This window comes from Elephantulus edwardii, unplaced genomic scaffold (genome assembly GCF_000299155.1).
Source record: "Elephantulus edwardii isolate Elephantulus edwardi_28Jun2011 unplaced genomic scaffold, EleEdw1.0 scaffold00156, whole genome shotgun sequence".
Lineage (NCBI taxonomy): Eukaryota > Metazoa > Chordata > Mammalia > Macroscelidea > Macroscelididae > Elephantulus > Elephantulus edwardii.
In genome coordinates, this window is record NW_006399906.1 from 2,052,053 (window position 1) to 2,076,373 (window position 24,321).

General features: G+C 37.0%; 1 protein-coding gene and 1 pseudogene across 1 annotated transcript in view; both read left to right on the forward strand.

Annotated features, from left to right (window-relative positions):
- The window catches only part of FBXL17 (F-box and leucine-rich repeat protein 17), an 809,991-nt gene that overhangs the window by 208,600 nt on the left and 577,070 nt on the right, over window positions 1-24,321 (forward strand). The window lies entirely within an intron of this gene.
- On the forward strand, window positions 20,134-20,848 carry LOC102867612 (annotated as a pseudogene).

Consider the following 24,321-nt stretch of genomic DNA (forward strand, 5'->3'; position numbering starts at 1 on the left):
CATTTTACAATTGAAGCAGCAATGTATTAGAGTTCCTTTCTCATCACATCCTCTCCAACATCTATTACTTGCTGCCCTGTTAAACTTTCCACTCTCACTGGAATGAGATGGTACCTCATTGTGGTTTTGATTTACATCTCTCTTATTTGCCTGGTGAGTCTTTATAGGGACATAGACACCCATTACAGCTCTCGGTTAAGAGTCAGTATGAGTCTAACACATTTTCATTATATTCACACAAACCAGTCAAATCTTGTGTTGCTGGATCAGGATCAGTTATTATATGCCGAAAAGCAACACGAATTCTTGAAATTTCTTCTTTCTTTTTATCCATTTACCTTTGAATCTTTCAAAATGTAGTCATCAACAGATGTAAAAAATCATATCAATTTCTAGATTTGTGATTTTAATAAAATTCTACAAAGACTGTAGGAACACATAAGTGAAAAAGTTAAAACACCATTCAAAATAGTTATTGTTGCATAGCATTGAGTCAATTCTAACTCAAAGTGATCTTATGTGACAGAGTGGAGTGATTCCATAAGACATCCAAGGCTAAAGCCTTTCTGGGAAAAGATTGCCAGGTCTCCTTTCCTGCACAGCATCAGATGGGTGTGAGTGGTCAGCTTTTCCATCTAGCAGCTGAGTGAATAACAGCTGCAATCATCACAGCTCCTTTAATTTTACAGTATGTTTATTAACAAATGTTGCATGCTAAGGCTCCAAGGCTGGGTCTGTAGAAGCTGAAAGGAAACAAGGACCTTCCTCCAGAATCAGTGGGGAGACAAAATCTTTTCTTAAAGCTGACACTCTGAATTTAAACTTAGTCTTCTGAACTGTTTTTGTTGTTGATTGCCTTTGAGTTGAGCATGATTCACAGTGACTCTATGAAACAAAAGACTTAATGCCTTTCCATAACTATCATCATTTCTCCAAGTTCATAGAGTTTCCAGAGGCATGTGGTTTAGGAAGTGGATGCCACTCCTGCTTCCAAACCTGTTTTACAACTGTTCCTGCTTCTAAACCTGTTTTACAGCTGCGAACTCTTACCAAACACTGTCCACATTGGGAAGCCATTCTGGTATTTGATACCCCAGTGGCACAACGTTCAGCATCACAGCAACCCAGGTTACTTCATACTGCACATTGAAAAAGAGTGATGTTCAAAGTGCAAGAGTGTTCCTCCAGCTGTATAACAACAGTAGTTTCACTTAGAAATGGTTAAGTGTCATCAAGTCGAGTACAACTGAGAGTAAGTTTGGCACAAGAGACCTAAACACTGTTCTGTGATTAACATCATTACTGTACAGAACTCTGTTCTAAAACTGCCATCATTTCTGTACATTTAAAGAATAAATTTCTATTTAACTCATAAAAATATTCTTAATAATTCTGTAGGATTTTGGAAAAAGTGTTTCACTATTACAGAAAATAGATTTTTGACAATATATGTGTAACCCTTCTTTCAAGATTGATTGATAGTACTCAATACTTATGGTTACATTTTTCAAGTTCTTTATGTTCCCTGAATTTCCACTAAATTGTTTCAAATATAGTGTTTGAAGGTGAGAATTTAGTGTGTAGCCTGTGACTGTCCTATTGGAATAAATCTGTTACCCAAGTAACATAAACATAAGCATAACTTAAGTAACAAATAATATAAATTTAAAGCAGGAGATTAGGGTTAATTTTCACATTGATGTTAAATGATTTTCCAAAGAGTGGAAAACAGTATCCCCAACAATGTTAATAAGGTAAAATCAGAAAGTGATGTGTACTTTGCCCTTTTTCCTCTTTAACTTTATGATGTAATACACTTTTGTGAATCTGTGATATATTTGTGAAATTACATCTTCAGGCATTAAACATTACTTATACTCATAAATGTACTGTAGTTTATATTGGGATAGAGTTAAATAGAAATATATTCATTTCAAATACTTTTATAAAAACCACAAATGGCTATTATGCCCATGGACCTTCTGGACTACCCAGGAATCTGATTACATCTGTGCAAAAAATCATTGGAGACTCTATATTACCTGTGAAAACTAGGCCATGTGTGGACCGTATAATAGATTATCAAATACTCATGTACAAGTTCAAATTACAGCTAAAGAAAATGAAAAGAAATCCATGAGAACCAAAATAAGACTTTGAGTCTATCCACATGAATTTAAAGATCAACTGAAGAACAGGTTTGAAGCATTTAACCCTAATGGTTGAAGACCAGATGAACCGTTAGGTGATAACAAGAATATCATCCATGAAGAAAGCAAAAGGCTATTACAAAGACAAAGACCAAAGTGGATGTCCAAGAGACTGAGTTATTGCACTAGAATACCAAGAAACCAAAATAAAGGAAAGAAATCAAGGAGTTAAAGAGTTGAAAAGATTTTGAAGGTTTGTTTATGAAGATAGAGCAAAGTATAAAGAAATGTGAAAAGAGCTTGAATCAGAAAAATCAAAGGAATGAATTTGCTCAGATGTCTCAAGTTGAAGGAACTGGAGAACAAACTCAAGTTTCAAGTTACAATACTTAATAATGCAATCATGATCCCAGAATGAATGATCCAGGAAAACATAGGTATGTTTGTTCTTTTGGCCATCCATTTTCAATACTCTTCTTCAACATCACACTCAAAGGCATAAATTAGTCTATTATCCTTATTAATTTTCCATCTCAGATGCACAGCAAGTGATTAAAGATACCATGGCCTAAATAAGGTTCACTTTAGTCTTCAAACTGACATCATTGTTCCTTAGTAATTTGAAAATGTCCCCAATTGCAGACTTTTCTAGTGTAGTACATCTCCTGACCAAAGGTATTGATTTTGATACAAGTTAGATGAAATGGTTGAGAGTTCCAGTCTTTGCTCCATTTGTCAAGATGTTTCATCTTGTGGTGAGAATTTTTCTTTTCTTGATGTTGAGATGCAGTCATTCATCTTGTGCAGCAAGTGGATGTGACATCTGTGTAATGTGGGCTATTGATGAGTCTTTCTCCAAACCTGATGCCATATTCTTCTTCCCCTCCACCAATTGTCTGAAATTTCTGTAACCTTGCTCCTATGGTTGGTGTAGAGCAAGGCCTCAAACCGTTTCAATTCTGCTCTTGCACATATTCTTCTTCTTAGAGTCCAGCTTCTCACATAGTTTGTTCAGCTTATAGATTGAATGTTGTTGTTGTGTACTGTAGAGTTAGAGCTGACCCATAGCAGACCCTCCAGTACATTTTCGAAGGCAGTTAATCACATAGGAGATTGCCTATCCTTGTTCAGAGCAGCTGGTGGCCTCGAACCACGTGAACAGGTATGGAGGACAGAGACAACCTTGATGCACACCTTTCTTAATTTTTAACCGTGTAGTAGTAGTAGTCCTTTACTTTGTTCTTAACAATCACATCTTGGTCTAAATGTAAGTTTTACATCAGCACAATTGAGTGTTCTGGGAGCTCCATATTTCTTAAAGTTATCTTGTAAAGAAGACAAATCATAGGGAAAGAATAGAATTTTATGAATGGTATTGATAAACCATATGAACTTGAGAGCTATTAAAGGATAAGATCTCATTTATTGCCATTGAGTCAGTTATATCTCTTGCTGAAATTCCATCAACTTTCGTAGGTGTAAGTTTTTCAACAGAAGACTATCCGTCTTTCCCCCTCAGAGTTGCTGATAGATTGAAAATGCCTGAGAAGCACAGACTTTGGTTTAGCAAGCCCACTCACTGGGGACTGTAACATCAGTACTCCCTATATATGACAACTTTTGGAATTTAAAAGACTAGACATTGATCAGTATGGAATTGGGTAAATAAAACTAATTTCATATGATAGAGTATCATGCAGCAGTTAATGAAATGAGCTGTATCTATGAATACTGCTGTGGAGATGGACTCTGAAGTATCTTAAAAGAAGAGAAAGGTACAATGCAGCATGTAAACTGTGAAATTGCTATATGGACTCAGAAGAAAAAATTAATAGGTACACATATACATGAGCATAGCATTGAAAGTTTTGAACCTGTGTTTGTAGCAATTATAAGCAACTTAACAGTGGTTGCCTTTGAATTGTGATAGTGAAAGGGGGGGGGAAAGGGCTTTTATTTTTCATTCTGTGCCCTTTAATCTGTTATATTTTCTTACATAATACATATTTTACTCGTTGCTTTTTTCTTTTAAATGTCAATACATTTGATGTGTTTTTTTTTTTTAAATCTAGTAGGAATTTTTGGTTCTTCATCCTTTCCCTTATTTCTCATTTTCATGCTAAAACAACACCAAATACAAACAAAAAAACTGAGCAAGTGTCAGAAACAGAATTATAAACTCAATTATGTTTTAAGTGAGCATATATGGTCAACAGAAGGAAAAAACTTTCAAAGTAGGTCATTAATTAATATTTATTGTCTTGTTAGTTTTAAATATGATGTAAAGGTCAGAATGATGATGGCTAAAGTCAATTGGTCGTTAACTATGGTAATTATTGACCTTAAAAAAGAGAATTGGGCTTTTAAGTGATTTTCTGAGTTTGTTAATAACTGCATTTGAAGATTAGCATCTGTATTGTGATGTTGACAAGCATGCCAAAAGGTATTGACTCCATTCATATGAAAAATTATGTTTTTTAGTGTGTAATTTGCAACAACATTCATCAAAATTATGCATTCATTCTGAAAGGAAAAAAATTGATTGTTGGCAGTCTCAGTGCCAAGGTTAGTATTAATGGTGCTGAAACATCTAAATTTCCTGGCTTTTAAACCTTTTAAAAACCTTTGAAGAGATTTTTTATATGGCTTTTTTGGATATGAAACAGTTCTTTAAAAATAATAAGATTGCTTGTTGTCCCCATGCATGCTGAAAAATATGTTTCCTGGATTTAGGAGGAGAGAGGGCAGTTCTTTTCCTCCCCTGTTTTATAAACATCTCTTTATTGGTTGTGGTTTACTTTTGCTTAAAAGAGTGAGAAATTAGTTTCCTAAGGATTGCTCTTGTGCTGTTCCAGTGGGACTTTCCCTGCACTCATTTTGTTAGTGTAAGGAGATACATAATTGTGTTCAGGTGACTTTTGATAGAATGTTCTGGAGAATATGGGTCACATAGGTTTTGTTGTTTACTATTATGCACTGATCCTCAGGGTATCTTGCTTGGGGCAGTGAAATATGAATGGAGACCAAATATAGTGGATTGCATACTTGAGTGCAGAGATTCAGAGCTCCTTTTTCTTTCCCTGTAAGCTGCACTCTGTTTTTCTTTCTCATGGATGTCAGAAGAAACTCTGAAGATTGCACTGGAACGTAGAGAAGCCAAAGCACAAGGAAGAATTCAAGACACTAAGGAGCTGAACAGAAGATTCCAGAAGGCAGCACGGAATGACAAAGCAAAATATTACAATGAAATGTGCTAGGAGCTAGAGTCAGAAAATCAAAAGGGCCGAACTCGTTCAGCATTTCTTAAGCTCAAGGAACTGAAGAACAAATTCAAATCTCGAGTTGCTATAATCAGGGATACTTTAGGCAGAATGTTAAATGATCCAGGAGGTATCAAAATAAGGTGGAAGGAATGTACTGAGTCATTGTATCGAAAGCAATTGGCAGATACAGAAGAATTTAATGAAATAATATTTGAGCAAGAGCCTATGGTGATGAAGGCAGAAGTTCAAGCTGCTTTGAAGGAAATAGCAAAAAATAAGGCCCCCGGAATAGATGGTATACCAATTGACATATTTCAGCTAACAGATGCTGCCCTGGATGTGCTCACCAAGTGGTGCTAAGAAATCTGGAGAGCAACCACTTGGCCAACTGACCGGAAGAGATCTATATTTGTTGCCATCCCAAAGAAGGGTGACCCAACTGAGTGTAGTAACTACAGAACAATATCATTGATTTCACATGCAAGCAACATTCTACTGAAGATTATCCAAAACCGACTGGAACAGTACTTCAGCAGAGAACTGCCAGAAGTCCAGGACAGCTTTAGAAGGGGTCGTGGTACTAGGGATATTTGTAGCTGATGTTAGATGGATCTTAGCTGAAAGCAGAGAATACAAGAAGAATGTCTATCTGTGTTTCATTGATTATGCAAAGGCATTTGACTGTGTGGATTATCATAAACTGTGGCTGACTCTGAGAAGAATGGGAATCCCAGAACATTCAATTGTGCTAATGCGAAACCTATACTTGGACCAAGAGGCAGTCGTCAGAACAGAGCAGGGTAACACTGCATGGTTCAAAATTGGGAAGGGTGTATGCCAGGGATGTGTCCTATCTCCATACCCTTTCAACATGTATGCAGAGCAGATTATCTGAGAGACTGGGCTCTATGAGGAAAAGCATGGCGTTAAGATTGGTGTACGATCTATCAACAATCTGCATTATGCAGATGATACAACCCTTCTTGCTGAAACTGAGGAGGACCTCATGCAGTTACTGCAGAGGGTCAAAGACTGCAGCCTTCAATATGGACTGAAGCTCAATGTCAAGAAGACAAAGATTCTTACCACTGGACCAATCGGTAGCATTAGGACGGATGGCGAAGAGATTGAGATTGTTCACAGTTTCAGTTTGCTCAGCTCCACAGTCAACACTCTTGGCACCAGCAGCCAGGAAATAAAAAAAATGTATTGCAATGGGAAAGTCTGCAGTTAGGGACCTCTCTAAAGTACTCAAGAGCAACGGTGTCTCTCTGGAGACTAAGGTGTGCCTGATACAGGCCATGGTTTTTGCAATCACTTGTTATGCATCAGGGAGTTGGACAATGACTGGGGAGGATAGAAGGAGAATTGATACCTTTGAGCTGTGGTGCTGGAGAAGAGTATTGAATGTACCATGGACTGCCAAGGAAACAAACAGATTCATCCTAGAGAGGGTTAAACCAGGCTACTCTTGGAGGCAAGGATTCTGGGGCTTCGTCTGACATACTTTGGACATGTTGTAAGGAGAGACAGGTAAGGAGGGACATCATGCTTGGTAGGGTAGAGGGACAGTGCAGGAGGGGAAGACCCTCTATGAGGTAGATTGATTCACTTACTGGGGTAATTGGGATGGGTGTGTCAGAGGCAATGCGATTGGCACAGGATAGAGCAAGGTTTAGGGCTGTTGTACATAGGGTCGTTATGAGTCGCAAACGACAGTACATAACAACAACAACAACTCCATTTTATTTTTATTTTAGATTAGTTTCTATACAGAATTCTTATATACTGTGTATCTTTCAAGTACAATGAGTTTCACACATTCCTGCATTCACATTGTTTCAAATGATCACTCATGTACATTGTGCTTTATAAAATCAATCACCATTGCACTCTGATTCAAGTTATTCCTCCCCACAAATGTGACAGAACAATGTACTTTATAACTTGAATACAGTAAATGTTGATTTTTCTGCAATTATGTTAAAATACATGTGGAGGTATTTATATTATTCATTTAATATGTTTTCATAACTTAATTTGTTGGTACAGACTAAAGTCATGCATGTGAAAAGTGTTTGGTCAGTAAGAATTGACGTTCATTTTTAGTCATTCATTCAATTCCTTTAAACCAAGGTTAAAGATCATGTGTAAAAGTGTGATAAATTAATCAGACGTATACTTACCTTAGTAGGGAATGGCATTTAAATTCCCCTTTCTTAAAGATTTACAGGGATAAGGCATGAATAATCATTACTGTACAGGATTAAGGAGTTAAGGCAGGTCTCTGGACAGAAGAATCATGATCAGTGTGTATTGCCACTATGGACTGTTTTGATTAAGACCACAATGGATGCAGCCTGATAGAACAGGTGAAAAAAACCCAAAACCAAAAAAATGACAAAAATCAGGCACACCCAAGGAAAACACAGAACAGAATGGAAGTGCTTTAAAAGTTTGGATTTAACGGAACCAGTTGAGACTAGAATATTACTTGAGAATATTGTTCTGAGATAGTCTTTAAACTTTGAACCAAAAGTATCCCAAGGTCACACGTTAGTGAATTAGCAGATTGACTCATAAAATAAAGGATACTCTCTGCATGTTGTTAGCTTCCATCAAATTGACTTTAATAACTCATATCAATCCTATGAGCAGCAGCTCTGAACCTTGCCTTACACACTGTCCTCATGATCTCTGTCATGCTTAAGCCTGTTGTGGCAATCAGTGCATCAATACATCTCATTGAGGATCTCCTTCTCTTGCACTGACTAGTTTTCCAAGCATCATATCTCTATCCAGTGACTGATTCCTCATAAAAATATGCCCATGAAAAGTGTGGCAAAGTTTTACCACCCTTGTCTCTAAGCAGCACTTAGGATTGACAGTCCATGGCATAATTATACTCTTTTCCAACACTACAATTCAAAGACATCAGTTCTTCTTTGTTCTTCTTCATTCATTATCCAACTTGAAGATGCATACAATGTGTTTGAAAATACCAAGACATGGAGCAGGTGCACTGTTAAACTAGCATTCTTAGTCTTTAGCTCTTGGATCTCCGCAGCAGAGAATTTTTTAAATTTCTTTTCTTTGTTTTTTTTTTTTTTTTCTTTTGAGAAGAGAACACAAGCTTTTTTTAGTTTTATTTTTAAAGGAAAAAAAAGTTGAAAAACACTGAGTTAGGTGAATCTGCCCATTTGACAGCTGGGCAAACTGAAGACCAAAGAGAGAGCAGCATGTGTTCAAGGTGCAGGAGTAGTTAGAAATCACTCAAGAAAGCCAGGCTCTGAAGTCCAAAGTTCACCGTCTCACTGACGGGGCAGCTACCTCTTGGACTTTTGGATCCTATTTCTGTTTATCCGTCTGGAAGTGCAGGAGTCTTTGACCCTTCTTAAATGCTGGCTGGCTGATCAGCAGCTGAGCCTCCTGCCCACTCTGATGTACCATCAGGAGGGGGCAAAGGGATCATTCATGTAAAGGTTTTGCCCAGGACCCAAGTCTAAGAGGCTAGTGAGGTGAAAGCATCAAGTTAATCTTTACACTCCTGAGGGAGTGGCCTAGTAGATAAGGAGTTGTGATTCAAATCCGTCAGCCACTCTTTGGGAGAAGATCTGCCATCGTCTCCTATGTGATTTATACCTTCTGAAAATCTGCTGAAGCTGTGAGATTGTTCCAAATCGATGTCACAGCAAAAATTCTGAGTCTGAACAAACTGGTTGGCAGTTTGGTGTGGGTTTTTAAAATTTTTTTTTTTATTTCTTAACTGCTGCTACTGTGGTTGAGTTTTTGAAAAATATCTCACTTCCTTCTCAATGGTTTCTAATGAGAAAGCCACTGGCATTCTATCTCTCCCGCCCTTCTGTGTTAGAGGTCTTGGTACCAGTGGCCTGGAAATCACAACAAATTGTATTGGGAAAGTCTGCTGTCAGGGACAGCTTCAGAGTACTAAGAAGCAAAACTCATTCTAGACACTAAGGTGCTCCTGACCCAAGCCATGGTCTTCACAATTACTTGCTATGCATCAGGGAGTTGGACAGTGACTAAAGATGACAGAAGAATTGATTACTTTGAGTTGTGGTGCTCAAAAAGAGCATTGAATATACCATGGACTTCCAAGAGAACAAAACAGGTCCGTCCTGGAGAAGGTGAAACCAGCCTGCTCCTTGGAGGCAAGAATTTTGAAGCTCTGTCTCAGGTACTTAGGACATGTTGCCAGGAGGGACTAATCCTTGGAGAAGGACATCATGCTTTTAAGGGTGGAGGGATAGCATAGGAGAAAGACCCCAGATGAGATGAATTGACACAGTAACTGGAGTAATGGGGGCAGATAGATCATACAGTGAGATTGGTTCAGAATAGGACAGGATTCAGAGCATTGGTACATAGGGTCCATGTGAATCACAGGAGACTCAATGGCCCATATCATCAACAGTAATGCTAGTGGTCTGTATCTATAAATGTTTTAAACTTTGTTTCATTTTTAGAAATTTGATTATGATGTGCCTTTGAACTCTTTTTTTAAAAAAATAATTTTAATGAACATTTACAGAGAATTTGGATTTCCATTCATACATTGCTGCACTTGAACTCATTTTTTGAGGAGATCTTATTTGGAGTTTGCTCAGCCTCTTGAATCTGTAGGGTTTCTTTAGATTTGAGAAAATTTTTGCCTTAATTAATATTTTTATTATTTTTCAAACTAGAATTTTTTTATCTCTTATTTCTGACAATTGATGAAATTAATGTTAGATCGATATTGTTCAGTTTGTGCTATTGTTCAGATTCTTTTGTTTTATCTTCCGTTTCAGATTCTTTCCTTTCTTATGTTAATTCTGTTTGAATCTTCCTAATCATTTCTTCATTTTAATGTTTGTTAGTTTTTTTTGAGTGTACTAAAGCATCCATTTGGTGGTTCTTTATATCTTTTATATCTTACTTTAATTTTTATTTCCCCATTTGTTTCTAGAGAGCTCTGATCACATAGTCTTTAGAGAGTTGTGTTGCTAGCCCAAAAGTGATGGCTGTCGGGTGATTGTGATCCATTTGAAGCTTCTTTAGAGAAAGATTAACAATTTCCTCCTGTGAGATTCACAGCCCCTGAACCCTGCTGGATTGTCAGCTATGAGTAGACAGCAATGAGATGATGTTTTATTTCTAGCATGTCTGTAGTTGTTCATTGAAGAATTTTTATGACTTCTTTAAAATCCTTTTCAGATAATCCCAACAACTGTGCCCTCTTGGTGTTGGCTTCTGTAAATTGTTCTTTTTTTATTTGACTGATTACAGTTGTTACCTAGACACTTTGTATATAGTTATAAAAATTTGAATCTTATTTAAATCTTAGCAACACTTCTCATACATCACTCTTATTGTAATGGGTGGAAATTCAGATTCTCACCTTGTCCTCTTTGATACCTTGAAGCAGAAGAGTACCTTGCTAATGTTGAGCACACGTTTGAACTGTCCAGTAAAACCTCTACTGAGATCACCAGGGCTAGAAAGGGGAGAGATGCCACATTATTGTCTCCCTGACTTCCCAACAAGAAGATAGATTGACATAGTGACTACCATAATGCACTTGAGCTGCTAGAGATTGTGAAAATGTCAAAAGACAGGACAAGTTTTCTATCTATGTTCAGAGATCACAGTAAATTGCAATCACCTTGAGTGCACCTAACAACAAACATCTCAGAGCAGTTATAAGCAGCTTTTCCTTAATTATCTGGCAAAAACAACAAAATCTTTATCTCAGGGCTCCTCTGGTTTTACCTTACCACAGTTTCTCCTCAGCAATGCCACAGTCTATTCACTACCATCACCAGGGTCTTGCCACTATGGTATCACTTTCACAAGGGTCTTGGTTCAGTCTCCTTTAAGTCTTCATTCTTTTTGCTCAGTGTGGGAAGCACTGTTTCACTTATCCTAGGCCCACAGGTGTTTATAATTTGCAAGATCATGTGGATTTGTAAGACTGGGTGTCTGCTATTAAGATAGCAGGAGACCAGAAGAGACTAACTGTAATGGCTAAAAAAAGCTGTAATCTCTGATCTTCTGCAGCAAGTGTTTCAAATCCTCCTTCCTTTCATTCTGAGTGTTTATTGTTAATAAGTTAAAGGTTTAGTTTTTCCATTTTACTATACTTCCCTTTTTGTAGTCCTCTGATTAATGAGAGCAGACTTTCTTTATTTCTGTCTGGCTCAGTGGTAAGGAGTTGTGTGTCCAACCCAAAGGTATTCAGTTCAAATCCACCGACTCTTCAGGGGAGAAGGATAGAATAGACTGTCTGCTTCAGTGTAATTTATAGCCTCTGAAAAGTCAGTTCAACTTATTGACACATGACAGCATGCCTATTGCTATTACTAGGTTGTCATCTTCTCCAGCACCTAGTTTAGAATATGTAACGCAAAACAGCATTCAAGGAACGTACTACCATATTTGTCCTCAAGATTTTAGGATTCTAGATGGTGCACCTCACCCCTATCATCTTTCAGAGTTTACATTTTTGCTTATTATAAAATGCTTGGTATTTTTGTTTGACTTTTGTGGGAAGACTCACAGTCCATTTAGTTCAGAAAAGGAAAGGGCTGGCTTAAAAGTTAATTGTGGCATCTGTCTAGTTGTTGTTGTTATGCGCCATCAAATCATCTGCGACTCATAGCAACCGTATGTACAACAGCCCTAAACCCTGCTCTATCCTGTGCCAATCTTACTATCTCCGACACACCTACCCCCATTACCCCAGTCACCAAATAAATCCATCTCATCGAGGATTTTCCACTCTTGCACTGTCCCTCCACCATATGAATCATGTTATTCTAGTGTCATGTAGGTGGTACAACATCCAAAATGCCATGAATGGTTTGAGGACTTTTAAAATGTGTTAAGAATGATATTCTTAAGATAAAAAACAAACATATGCACAAAACTTTAAAATCAGCTTTGGATAGCAGAAGTTTAGACTTAGTTTTTAACACTGGATGTATACATATTTTGTAAGTAAACCAGTATAAAAAAAAAACAATTTAAAAATAAGGTGTGTCACTGATAAATGCTGCTACAGCTTAAAAAGAAAGTTTAGACTAGTATGTTTTAAACTATTGACTTTTAAAGAAATTTATTTTAAAGTTTACAAATTGCATTTGTATTTAATCATTCATAGACATTTTATATTTAAAATTTATTCATGTGGGGTTAATTACAATGTATCATTTTATTGAAATGTGCAAAGAGCTGGAGTTAGAAAATCAAAAGAGAAGAACATGCTCAGTACTTTTGAAGTTGAAGAATGGAATAACAAAATTTAAGCCTTATGTTACATCACTGAATGATTCTATGGACAAAATCTTGAGTGATGAAGCATCAGAAGGGGATGGAAGGAGACCCTTTTCTGCTCGTTCCCTTCTCTTCTTGCTGACGGCTTGCTCAGAGCTCTGGCTTCTGTTCAGCTAGCACCACCCTTGTCACCCCACCTTCATGACCATCTGTGGGGACCTAATCAGCCACAATGAGATGTTCTCTGGCTTCTAAAAAATCTTGGAGATTGTGAACGCACTGTGCCTGGAGGTGAAAGGGAAGATGGTCAGTAGGACAGAGGATAACATTGATGGCTTGCTCATTGGTGCAAAGACCTCAGCAGAAGGCACTGATTGTGAAGAAACCAAAAGCACAGTTATCACTGGTGTTGACATTGTCATGAACCATCATTTGCAGGAAACCAGTTTTCTGCCCCTCTTTTTTTTTAAAAAAATGACATATTTAATAAAAGTTTATAAAGAACTTGGATTTCCATTCATCTATTTTTGCACCCCGCCTCCGCCAGTTTGCATTTTTCCCTTGGAAAAAAAGCTCTTTCATTGTTATACAGCCCCCCCTCCCTGCCACTTTACTGTGTAGCTCTTATTCTGGACTCTTGTCATACCAATAATACCTAATCATATATTCCTTTTACATAGTTTCTCCCTGTCTGTTTCAATGCCATGTACATTACTTATCCCCTCTTTTCTTAGTCTCTCCCGACCCCCATGTCAGTCCTGTTTTGTAACAGTGGCATTATGCAGTATTTGTCTTTTTGTGACTGAAATATTTCACTCTTTCTTTTTTTCAGCTTTCTCTTTTTGAAAACTGCTTCTTAGTTACACAAGAACACGGTGGTTTTGGGATTCCTATTTTTCTGAATGCTAGCCATTATTTTTTATGATCCATGCAGTCAACTGTGATCTCATACATGATTTTCTTTAAGAATGATTTAGAAATGGAGAAATGTTAACAAATTTGCACTTACTTGGATCTGTCACCTGCCATCCTAACCTGATGCTGCTTTTCATCATCACACCAAGATTTAGACAAAGGAGACTCAGATCATCTTGTATTCTTCATTTAATTCTTTTTTCTTCTTCGTTAAATTTTGACCTTGATTTATTTGAAGCAGAGTTGGTTGGGGTTTTTTTTGTTTTTGTTTTGTTTTTTTAAGTAAACACATTTCTTAGGATGCTAAAATAAAATGAATTTAAACTTTAAAAAAAAATATAAGGAGATGGAAGGAAAGCGCGGAGTCTTTGTACCAAAAAGATCTGGTCCACACTGAACTATTTTAATAAGTAACATATGATCAAGAACTAATGGTAATGAAGAAGGAGTTCATACAGCATCTCAGACATTGGCTTAATAAAGTCCCCCAGGAATTGATAGAGTATCAATTGATGTGTTTCAGCTAACAAATACAACTTTGGACATGCTCACTCGTATATGCCAAGAAATTTGGAAGACAGCTATTTGGCCAACTTACTGGAATTGCTCCATATTTTTTCTCACTTCTAAATTAAGGTGATCCAGCAGAATGTCCGTATTATTGAACAATATCATTAATATCACATGAAGATTATCCAGAAGTGGCTAGAACAGTACATTGATCAGGAACTGCCTGAAAATTTGCTGGGTTCAGAAGAGACAATGGCATAGGTAATCATTGTTGGTATTAGAGGAATCTTGGCTGAAAGAGAATATCAGAAGGATGTTTATCTCACTGAAGCAGAGACTACCAGAAAGATGTTTGTGTTTTATTGACTGTTGTTGTTCATAAAAGCCATCAAGTTGACTATAACTCATAGCAACCCTACTTTTTGACTTTGCAAAGTTATTTGACTGTGGATTATAACAAGAATTGGCTAGCATTTAGAAGAATGGAAATTCCAAAACCATTGTGTTCATGTCAAGCCTAAAACTGATACCTAGACGAAGAAACAGTTTTAAAAAACAACAAGGGGATTCTGCATGGTTTAAAATCAAGAAAAGTATGCATCATGGTTTATCATTTCTCCATACCTATTCACTCTTTAAGCCGAGCAAATAATTTAAAAAGCTGGACTATATAAAGAAGACTGTCCTATTAGTGTTTGCAGAATACTCCTCACCATCCTGGGTGATAATATAACCTTGTTCCTGAGAGTATAGAGGACTTGAAACACTTGCTGAAGAAGATCAAAGACTAGTGTTTTTGATGTGAATTCCATTTCAACATCAAGAAAACAAAAATCCTCACCACTGGACCAATAAGGAAAGATAAAGAAAAGATTTCAATTGTTGACAGTTTTCTTTACTTAAATATAATGTTTACAGCCATAGTAGCAGTAGTTTAGAATTAAAAAGATTTTGCATTAGGAAAATCTGCTGTCAAGGATTTCTCCCAAAATCTCAAGAGTAATGATGTTAGTTTAAAGACTGAGGTGCACCTTATTCTAGCAATGAGCTTTTAAATTACTTCCTATGTATCTGCAAGTTGAACAGTGAATAAGAATTACAGAAGAATTAATACCTTTGAATTGTGATGCTGGAGAAGGGTACTGAGTATCTCTTAGAATGCTGTTTTTGTTTTTGTTATGTCACCTGCGGCTCATAATAGCACTATTACATTAGCTCTGAAAGCTTCCCTGTCCTGAACAAATCTCATTGTCTGTGACAGACCTAATCCCATTTCTTCAGTCACTGAGCCAATCTATCTCATACTGGATCTTCCTCTCCTAAGCTGTTTCTCCGCCCTTCCAAGCATGATGTCTCCCTCCAATGACTGGTCTCCCTTGGCCACATGTCCAAAGTATGTGAGATGGAGCCTCAAAATTCTTACCCCCAGGGAACAGCCTGGTTTCACCCTCTCCAGGACAGACCTTTTTGTTCTCCTGGTAGTCCATTGGATATTCAAGACTCTTCACCAGCACCAAAATTCAAAGGCACTGATGATGTTCTTTTATCATCCTTAGTCGTTATCCAGCTCTCTAGTGCATAGCATGGCTAGATCAGGTTCACCTTAGTCTGCAGACTGTCATCATTGCTTTTCAGTACTCTAAAGAGGTCCCTTCTCCATCCATCATGAAGCACCTAATTAGCCCAGTGAACAGTTCAGGTCCTCCTCAGTTTCAGCAAGCAAGGTTGTGTCAGTTTCATAATATAGGTTGTTGATGAGTCTTCTTCCAATCCTGATGCCACATTCCTTCTCATAAAACCCAGGCTCCCAAATGATGTGTTCTGCATGTCGATTGAAGAAGTATGGAGACAAGACACATCCCTGATGCAATCCTTGTCTGGGCCTGGAGGCAGGGAGGAGCAAACTTTCCCCTGGCTGACACAAAAGAATTTCATGAAACAAATTGTGATCAAGAGGAATTGATGATGGAGGAAGTTCAAGCTGCTCTGAAGAAATTAGGAAAGTCAAGGCCCCATATATTGATGTAATAACAATAATTGATGACTTTGAGCTGTGGTGTTGGGGAAGAACATTGAATATTGGACTTCTAAGAGAATGAACAGGTTTGACCTGGAGAGGGTTAAACCAGGCTGCTCCTTGGAGGCAAGGATTCTGAAGCTTTGTCTGACATACTTTGGATGTGTTGCAACGAGACACCAGTCCTTTGAGAGGGACATCATGCCTATGAGGTTGGAGGGATAGCACAGGAGTAAAAGACCCTCAATGAGAAGGGTTGATTCAGTGACATGGGTAATGGGAATAGGTGTGTCACAGACAATAAGATTGGCACAAGATAAAGGAGGTTTTAGGGCTGTTGTACATAGGTTCACTATGAGTAGCACGTGCCTCGGAGGCAAGGAGTTTTAAACTCTATCTCACATATTTTGGCCATGTTGCTAGGAGGGACCAGTTCTTTGAGAGGGACATCATGCTTGAAGGAGTGAAAGGACAGCACAAGAAAGGAAGACCCAGGGAATGATGGGTTGACACATTATCTGAGATAATGGAGGTAGGTGTGTCAGAAACAGACTACCAGGATAGGGCAGAATTCAGAGCTATTGTAGATAACAACAACAACAAAATTTTATTTTCTATATTTATTTAAAACTTACTTGAGTTAAGACAATAAACTTAGATATTTTACTCTTTTTTGTATAGTTTTTTTACCCCTCTAAGTATAAGAATAAGAAATATGTTGAACTTTAAGAGAAACGTAGAGGAAATATCGCACTACTAGTTTCAGGATAGAGAGCTCTGGTGGCTTATTGGTAAGGAGTTGCACTGCCAATTCAAAGCCATGTGATTCCAGCCCACCACTTGCTCCACAGGAAAAAGATGTGCATTCTTCTCTGTGTGGTTTACAGCCTCTAAAAACCTGGAAGCTTTTAGCTGTGAGTCCATTTCCAATTGGTACACTACAACAACAGTTTTAGGACATCAAGGATATATTTGACTTATTTTCTTCTCATATGACATTTGAATATTTTTTTTGTTTTTGTCATTATAAATAGTAGGTCCTCATTCATAAATTTGTTAGCTTATGTACTTAGCCAAGTTTTTAAAATTCTCTTAGAAGTACTATTCTTGGGTCAGATTATATAATTATCTTTAAGGCTTTATATTTTAACAAAAATAATTCACTCGCTCATTGATAAAGAGTTAGAACCCACTCATAATTGACTCTCACAGGTTTTCAGAAGGAAGATATCACACAAGAGGATATTGTTTGTATTTCTCCCGTGGAGCAACTGGTGGATTCAAACGGCCTGCCTATGTATTGGCTGTCCAATTCCCTAACCACAAGGCCACTAGAGTGTACTTTAATATAAATGTTGTGTACCATTGAGTTCTAGGAGAGACAGGTCTTTGGAGAGGGACATCATGCTGGGTAGTATAGAGGGACAGCACAGGAGGGGAAGACCCTCTATGAGGTGGATTGATTCAGTGACTGGGGTAATTGGGATGGGTGTGTCAGAGGCTATGTGATTGGCACAGGATAGAGCACAGTTTAGGGCTGTTGTACATAGGGTCGCTATGAGTCGCAAACGACTCGATGGCACATAACAACAACAACCATTGAATTGGAACAGACTCTTGATGGACCCTTGAATACCTTTTCAGAGGCAGTAAATTACACAGGAGGAGATTGCCTATCTCTCTCTGCAGAGCAGATACTGGATTTGAACCATATGCTTTTAGGTTGACAGTGCAACTCCTTATCACTTGAGTTGTCTTAACATAAATATCACAGATGATTTTGGCAGGTAAACTTTTGTATCTTGACTTAAGAACAGAAATGTTATAATGTATTTGTCATTTTGTTCTCAATGATAAGATTTTTCTAAGACTTGCCCTTCTTAGATTAATTGATGATTGGTCAAATATGTTTACTAAGTACCTATTTTCTGGCCCTATAGTATTGATAAGGGTTAACTAAGAAATAGAACATTCTCATGAAAATACTTAATATATATCTTTGAATATTATACCTGAAGACAAATTTATTTTGATATTATGCAACTTGAACTCTAACACTTTTAGTGTTTAATAAATGAAACAAATTTGTGCAGTACACTTAATATATCTGTCTATATTTTCCCCTTCCAAAACCGATAATGAAAATGTCGTCTTTATATGTATGTTACTTTACATGGCAGCGGTTAAGTTTGTATGAACTTAGAGGGTTAGAGTAGATGACAGATTCATCATCTTGCTGACAAGTTTTTAGGAGTCATATTTAAAGGATGTAGGATTTTCTAAGCTGCTTGACATGTAAGAAGAACATTTAGTGAGCTATGATTGTATTTGTCTGACATGATGAAAAATGTATAACCTCATTTTAGGTTTTGTTTTTTTGATAATAGGTTTCCTTGTTTAAAGAGTGTTAAACATGAATATGTAAGAAATATTCTATATTCATACATAAGGGTATGTGTACTCTTTTTTCTTTTCAAGTTATTATTATCTTTCATTTATGATTAAAACACTGATTGATAGGGCCTTATACTTTTGTTAGACTTTATTTATTCTGGGAAGCATTTTCTCCTATTAAAATATTAAAGCCTAATAAGAAGTGTTTTTACAAATACAGGAGAATTTTTGAAGGTTGTGGCTTCTTTCAATGTGGTGGAGGTTTTTTTCCGTGTTATGGATCAGTATATTCTTTGTTATTATGGAATGTTGGACATTTACTTTTACTTATACATGTTGTTGTTATTAGGTGCTATCTTTTTGACTCTGATACATGGTGACACTTTATAGAGCAGAATGAAAACCTACATGATCTTCCACCATTCTCACAATTTCAGTTGTGTTTAAACCCATTGCTACAGTTGTTATGCCAATCCATTCATAGAGGCCTTTCTCTCTTGTGCTGACATGAGGTAATTAAATGTCTTAGTGAAAACAGTATATTTAAACAAATTTTTTTTTTTACATTTTTTATTATTTTGTGTGTGTGTACCGTCAAATCAGATCTGACTGGTACAGGAGGATATTGCGCCTCCTTCTCCGGCAGAGCGTCTGGTGGATTCGAACTGTGTTCCTCTGGGATTGCAGTGCAGCATCTTGCCACTAGGCCACCAGAGCTCCCCAAATTTTTTTAATGAAGCTATTCTGTTGTACTTAATACCCCAGATCTTGTATAAGAATATTATAAAGCCTTATTTTGAATATGTAGACTTTGCTGTAATTTTTTAAGAATTATCTGTTGGAATGCACTGCTTTCTCCAAGTGCTTTTAAAATTAATGTAGTCAGTAGAAGATTAAAAGTAGAAATAATAATCATTTGATACTCTTTGTAATATGAATTTAAATATATCTCAAAGTACAGTTAAAAATATTATCTTAAAACTCATCTTGATAATTGGCCCACTCTAAGTTTCATTTAACTACTATTTTTTTTTTGTTGTTTTTCCTCATGCATGACCCTGATGAACATGTAAAGAACAGTACCATTTAATTTTGTAATAACTTATTGTGGTGTAGGTAGAACTTTTTTTTCATAATAGATTTTTCATAATATGTTGACTTCTGTCTTATCAAATACAATACTAAGAGTAAGAAGTAGACGTGTTCAATAGTTCCTAGAACATAGAAACAAGACATGTGTGCATTCAGCATTTATTATGTGTTTACCTTTATTGAACACATAGGTGCCTTTCATGTAGTTAATCTCATGTGTTCCTCCTAACAACCCCATTATTATAGTGCATAACTTTGAGATAGTACAATCCTTAAGGTCACAGCTAGTAAGAGGTCAAGATGAAGCTGGAATCAAAACAGTTTCATATTCCACTGATTTTATGCAGTTACATAATCTTAAATTTTTTTCTGAGATAAGTTTGATTTCACTGGTAATTAATATTTTATCCATACTAATTTTAACTTGTTAAGTAAAGGGAAGATGGTGAGCGAAAGAATTGAGCCAGTCATAAAAAGATTCCTTCACTAAAAAAATCCTGGGCAAGGGAGGAGGAAGATGGCTGTAACCTTAGTAGCTGCTTGAGGGATGGGGCCAGCACTGATCTGGGGGCCTGAGGGGCTCACGTCTGATTGGGAAGATTGGGAAGTTTCCACAGGGACCACAGTTATGGCTGTGCAGTTCAACGGGGCATGGTTCTGGGAGTGGACTCCGGAACCACTACGTGGTCCTACATTGCCAACTGAGTGCCTGACAAGCTGACCCCCATACGTGACTGGATATCCTGCTGCTGCTCCGGCTCAGCAGCTGAGCTGCAGGCAGTAGCTGATGCTGTCACTTACCAGCTTGGCTTCTAGAGCATCAAACTGAATGAGACTCCACTGGTACACACGGCAGCCAGCCTCTTTAAGGAGATATGTTACAGATATTGGAAGACCTGATGGCAGGAATCATCGTTGCAGGCTAGGAACCCCCAAGAAGGAGGGCAGGTGTACTCAGTGACCATGGAGAGCATGATGGTAAGGCAGTCCATTGCCATTAGAGGTTCTGGGAGCTCCTATATCTGTGACTGTGTTGGTGCTACCTACCGGGAAGGCATGACTAAGGAAGAGTGTCTAAGGAACATTGGAACTTCGCTGCTAATATTCTTGCTTTGGCCATGGATCGAGATGGCTCCAGTGGAACAGCAATTGCAGAATCAGGGGTGGAGCGGCAGGTACTGTTGGGAGACCAGATCCGCAAGTTCACCATTGCCACTTTACCTCCCCCCTGAATCTCTGTACCCTGATATAATTAAAAACACTATACTAATGGAAAGTTCAATAAACAGTTTGTCAAAGAGGAGAGAAACAAATCCTGGGCCAGATGGCTTCATGGAAGAATTCTACCAGTCAGAGATTTATCACCAATTATACTTGATTTAAAAAAAATCGAAAAGGAATACTTCTAGAGACATTCTGTGAAGCAAGCATAACTCTAATACCAAAATCAGATGAAGGTATACCAAAAAAGAAAACTATAGACCAATATCTCATAGACACAAAAATCCTTAAGAGAACTTTAGCCAGTATAATCCAAAAGGACATAAAAAATTAATTCATTATGACCAAGTGGGATTTGTAACATGTATGGAAGGATGGCTCAACAAAACAACTTTCATTAAAATTAATTATAAAAAAGAAAAAAGCAGTCAATGTAATTCACCACATTAACAAAGCAAGAACCATGTAATCTTAGCAGTTGATGCAGAAAAGGCCTATAATAGAATTCAACATCACTTCCTGATAAAGACACTCAGCAAAATTGGAATAGAAGGGAGTTTCCTCTACAAAATTATTATGAAAATTATTGCAAAATCTAGAGCCAATATCATTCTCAATGGAGAAAGACTAAACATATTTTCCTTGTGAACAGAGGTGAGGCAAAGATGCCTACTGTCACCAATTCTATTTACAATCATATTTGAAGTATTTGCTAATGCAGTATGACAAGACAAGGAAATAAAAGGCATCCAGATTCACAAAAAGGTTGTTGTTGTTGTTAAGTGCTGTCAAGTCACAGGCGACTCATAGCAACTCTATGAAGGAGAGTCCTCAATGCTTGGGTGCCTTTCATCCTCTCTCTAGGTTCATAGGGCTTCCAGGGGCAAGCTATTATGGAAGCGGATGCTACTCCTCCTTCCAAAAAGGTGATTAAACTGTCTTTCTATGAAGATGATATGATAGTGTAGAGATATGATAGTATACACAGAAAACTCCAAGGACTGAACAAAAAACTGTTAGAGCTAGTAGACTAATTCATAGAGTGGCAGGATACAAGATCAATATTCAAAAGTCAAATGGGATTCCTCTGCACTGACAAAGAGAACTCAGAGAAGAAAACCAGGAAAACAGTACCATTTAGAATAGCCAATCGCAAATTGAGATACTTGAGAATATATCTAACTAGAGACTCACATGTGCAAAGAAAACTTGCAACTTTTCTGTCAAACACAATGATAGACCTAAAGAAATGGAAAAATAAGCCCTGTTTATGGATAGGAAGACTCAATATTGTGAAAATGACAATCCTACCAAAAGCAATCTACATTTTCAATGCAATCTCAATACAACTAATTTTTCAAGAAGATTGAAAAGGAAATTATCGAGTTTGTTTGTAGAGAAAAGAGACCCCAAGTAAGCAGAGTACTTTTGAAAACCAAAAATGAAGTCGAGGCATAGCACTCTCTGACCTCAATACCTACTACACAGCGTTAGTAACCAAAACAACATGATGCTTGTACAATGACAGGTACAAAAATCAATGGAACAGAATTGAGAACCCAGAAAGGGACCTTTCATCAACTGATACTCTAAAAGGAAATAAAACCTGTCAAATGGGGAAATGAAAGCCTCTTCAACAAACGGTGATGGGATAACTGGACTTCTGCCTGCAGAAAACTGAAATAGGATCCACATCTCAAATATCCACCATACACAAATATCCACCATACACAAATATCAACTCAAGGTGGATCAGGGACCTGTGAGTATAGCCTCAAACCATAAACTTCTTAAGAGACAAACTAGGTTCAAGCTTAGGCAACCTAGTCTATGGCCAAATAGACTATATTGATAATAATAAATAGATAATACTAGAAATGCTTAATCTGGAGAGGATAATATTGATGAATGGGACTTTCAAAAGATTAAATCTCTGTGCTCATAAAAAAAACAAAACAAAAAACAAACAAACAAAAAACACAACCTTTTTCCAACAGGATGAAAAGGAAACCTGCCAACTGGGAACAAATATTTAGCAATACCATCTCCAACAAGGATCTTATAACAAAAGGTTACAGAATACTCCTTGGCCTCCAGAAGAAGACTGATAACCACTTTAATAATGGACAAAAGACGTGAAAAGACTTTTCACAGAAAAGACATTCAGATGGCCAACAGACACGTGAAAAAAACGCTCAAAATCCCTGGGAATAAGAGACATGCAAATAAAATCCACAATGAGAAAATCTAACTCTAGTAGTGGTAAGATTTAGTGTGGTTGCAAACATTAAATTTTGGAGAGGATGTGAAGAGGTAAGAACTCTCATACACTGTTGGTGGGTTTGTAAAATGGTACAACCATTCTGGAATACAGTTTGGCATTTCCTCAAAATGTTGAACATAGAAACTCCATATGACCCAACTATTCCACTACTAGGAATATGCCCCAAATAATTTAGAACTGAGACACAAATACACTATTCTTCATAGCAGCATTATTCATCATTGCAAGAACATGGAACCGGCCCAAATGAATAGATTGAGAAATTGTCCATTTATACAATGGAATACTATGCAGCTCGCAAGAGCAATGATTTTGAAAAATTCTACATAGTTTGGGAGGTTGGAGAGCATTATGCTGAGTGAACTCAGTCTCATAATAACAAATACTCCATAAGACCATTATTGTAAAAATAAAAGAATAACTAGTAAAACGTATGGGAACACATGGGGAAACAGGGTAGGAGCAGAGGGGTGAGGATGGGTAAGGACAAAACCACAAGGTTGCATAGTTTGGTGAGTGGACAGAGAAGTTGAAGGAAATAGAAGGATCTGAGGGAAAAGGCAGGTCTAATGGTGATTAGTTTTAGAAAACATAATTGGTGAAAAATACTGTATAAAATACAATAAAAATAAAGAATAGCATAAAACACAGTTTATACAAACTTTTTAAGAAAGCCAATATATAATTTTAAAAGAAGTAACAAAAGGATTTAAAATGAAACATGAAGAAAAGGAAAGATAAGGCTAAATTAGTTGATAGATGGAAATGTAAGAAAGGTAAAAGGAGAAAAAAATGGCATGAAAAGCAAAATGTAGTCAGGCAAAAGTTGAAGGAAAACCAGACTTCATAGTTACATAGGTATCAAAACCATGGACAGTTTGAAAATCTTCAGTAATTTACCTTTATTATGTGTAGTTCTCTCCTTCTTTTGAGAACTGTAGCATACTTTCTGAAAGATAAACTAGCTTACAGCTTCTCAAAACTCCTGCAGTATATTTGTGAATTACTCTGTAGAACTTAGCCTCATTGTATCCTGTAGTTTTCTTCATCCAACCTTACATAACTTGAATTCTGAATGTTTATACTACTTCTGTTTTCTTATAGAACACAGAATATATCCACAGTCATCCTCTTTTAAATTTTTCTTTTATTGTCTTTGACAAAGCTTTGATTTTAAAGTTTTATCTAGAAGTGAAATAA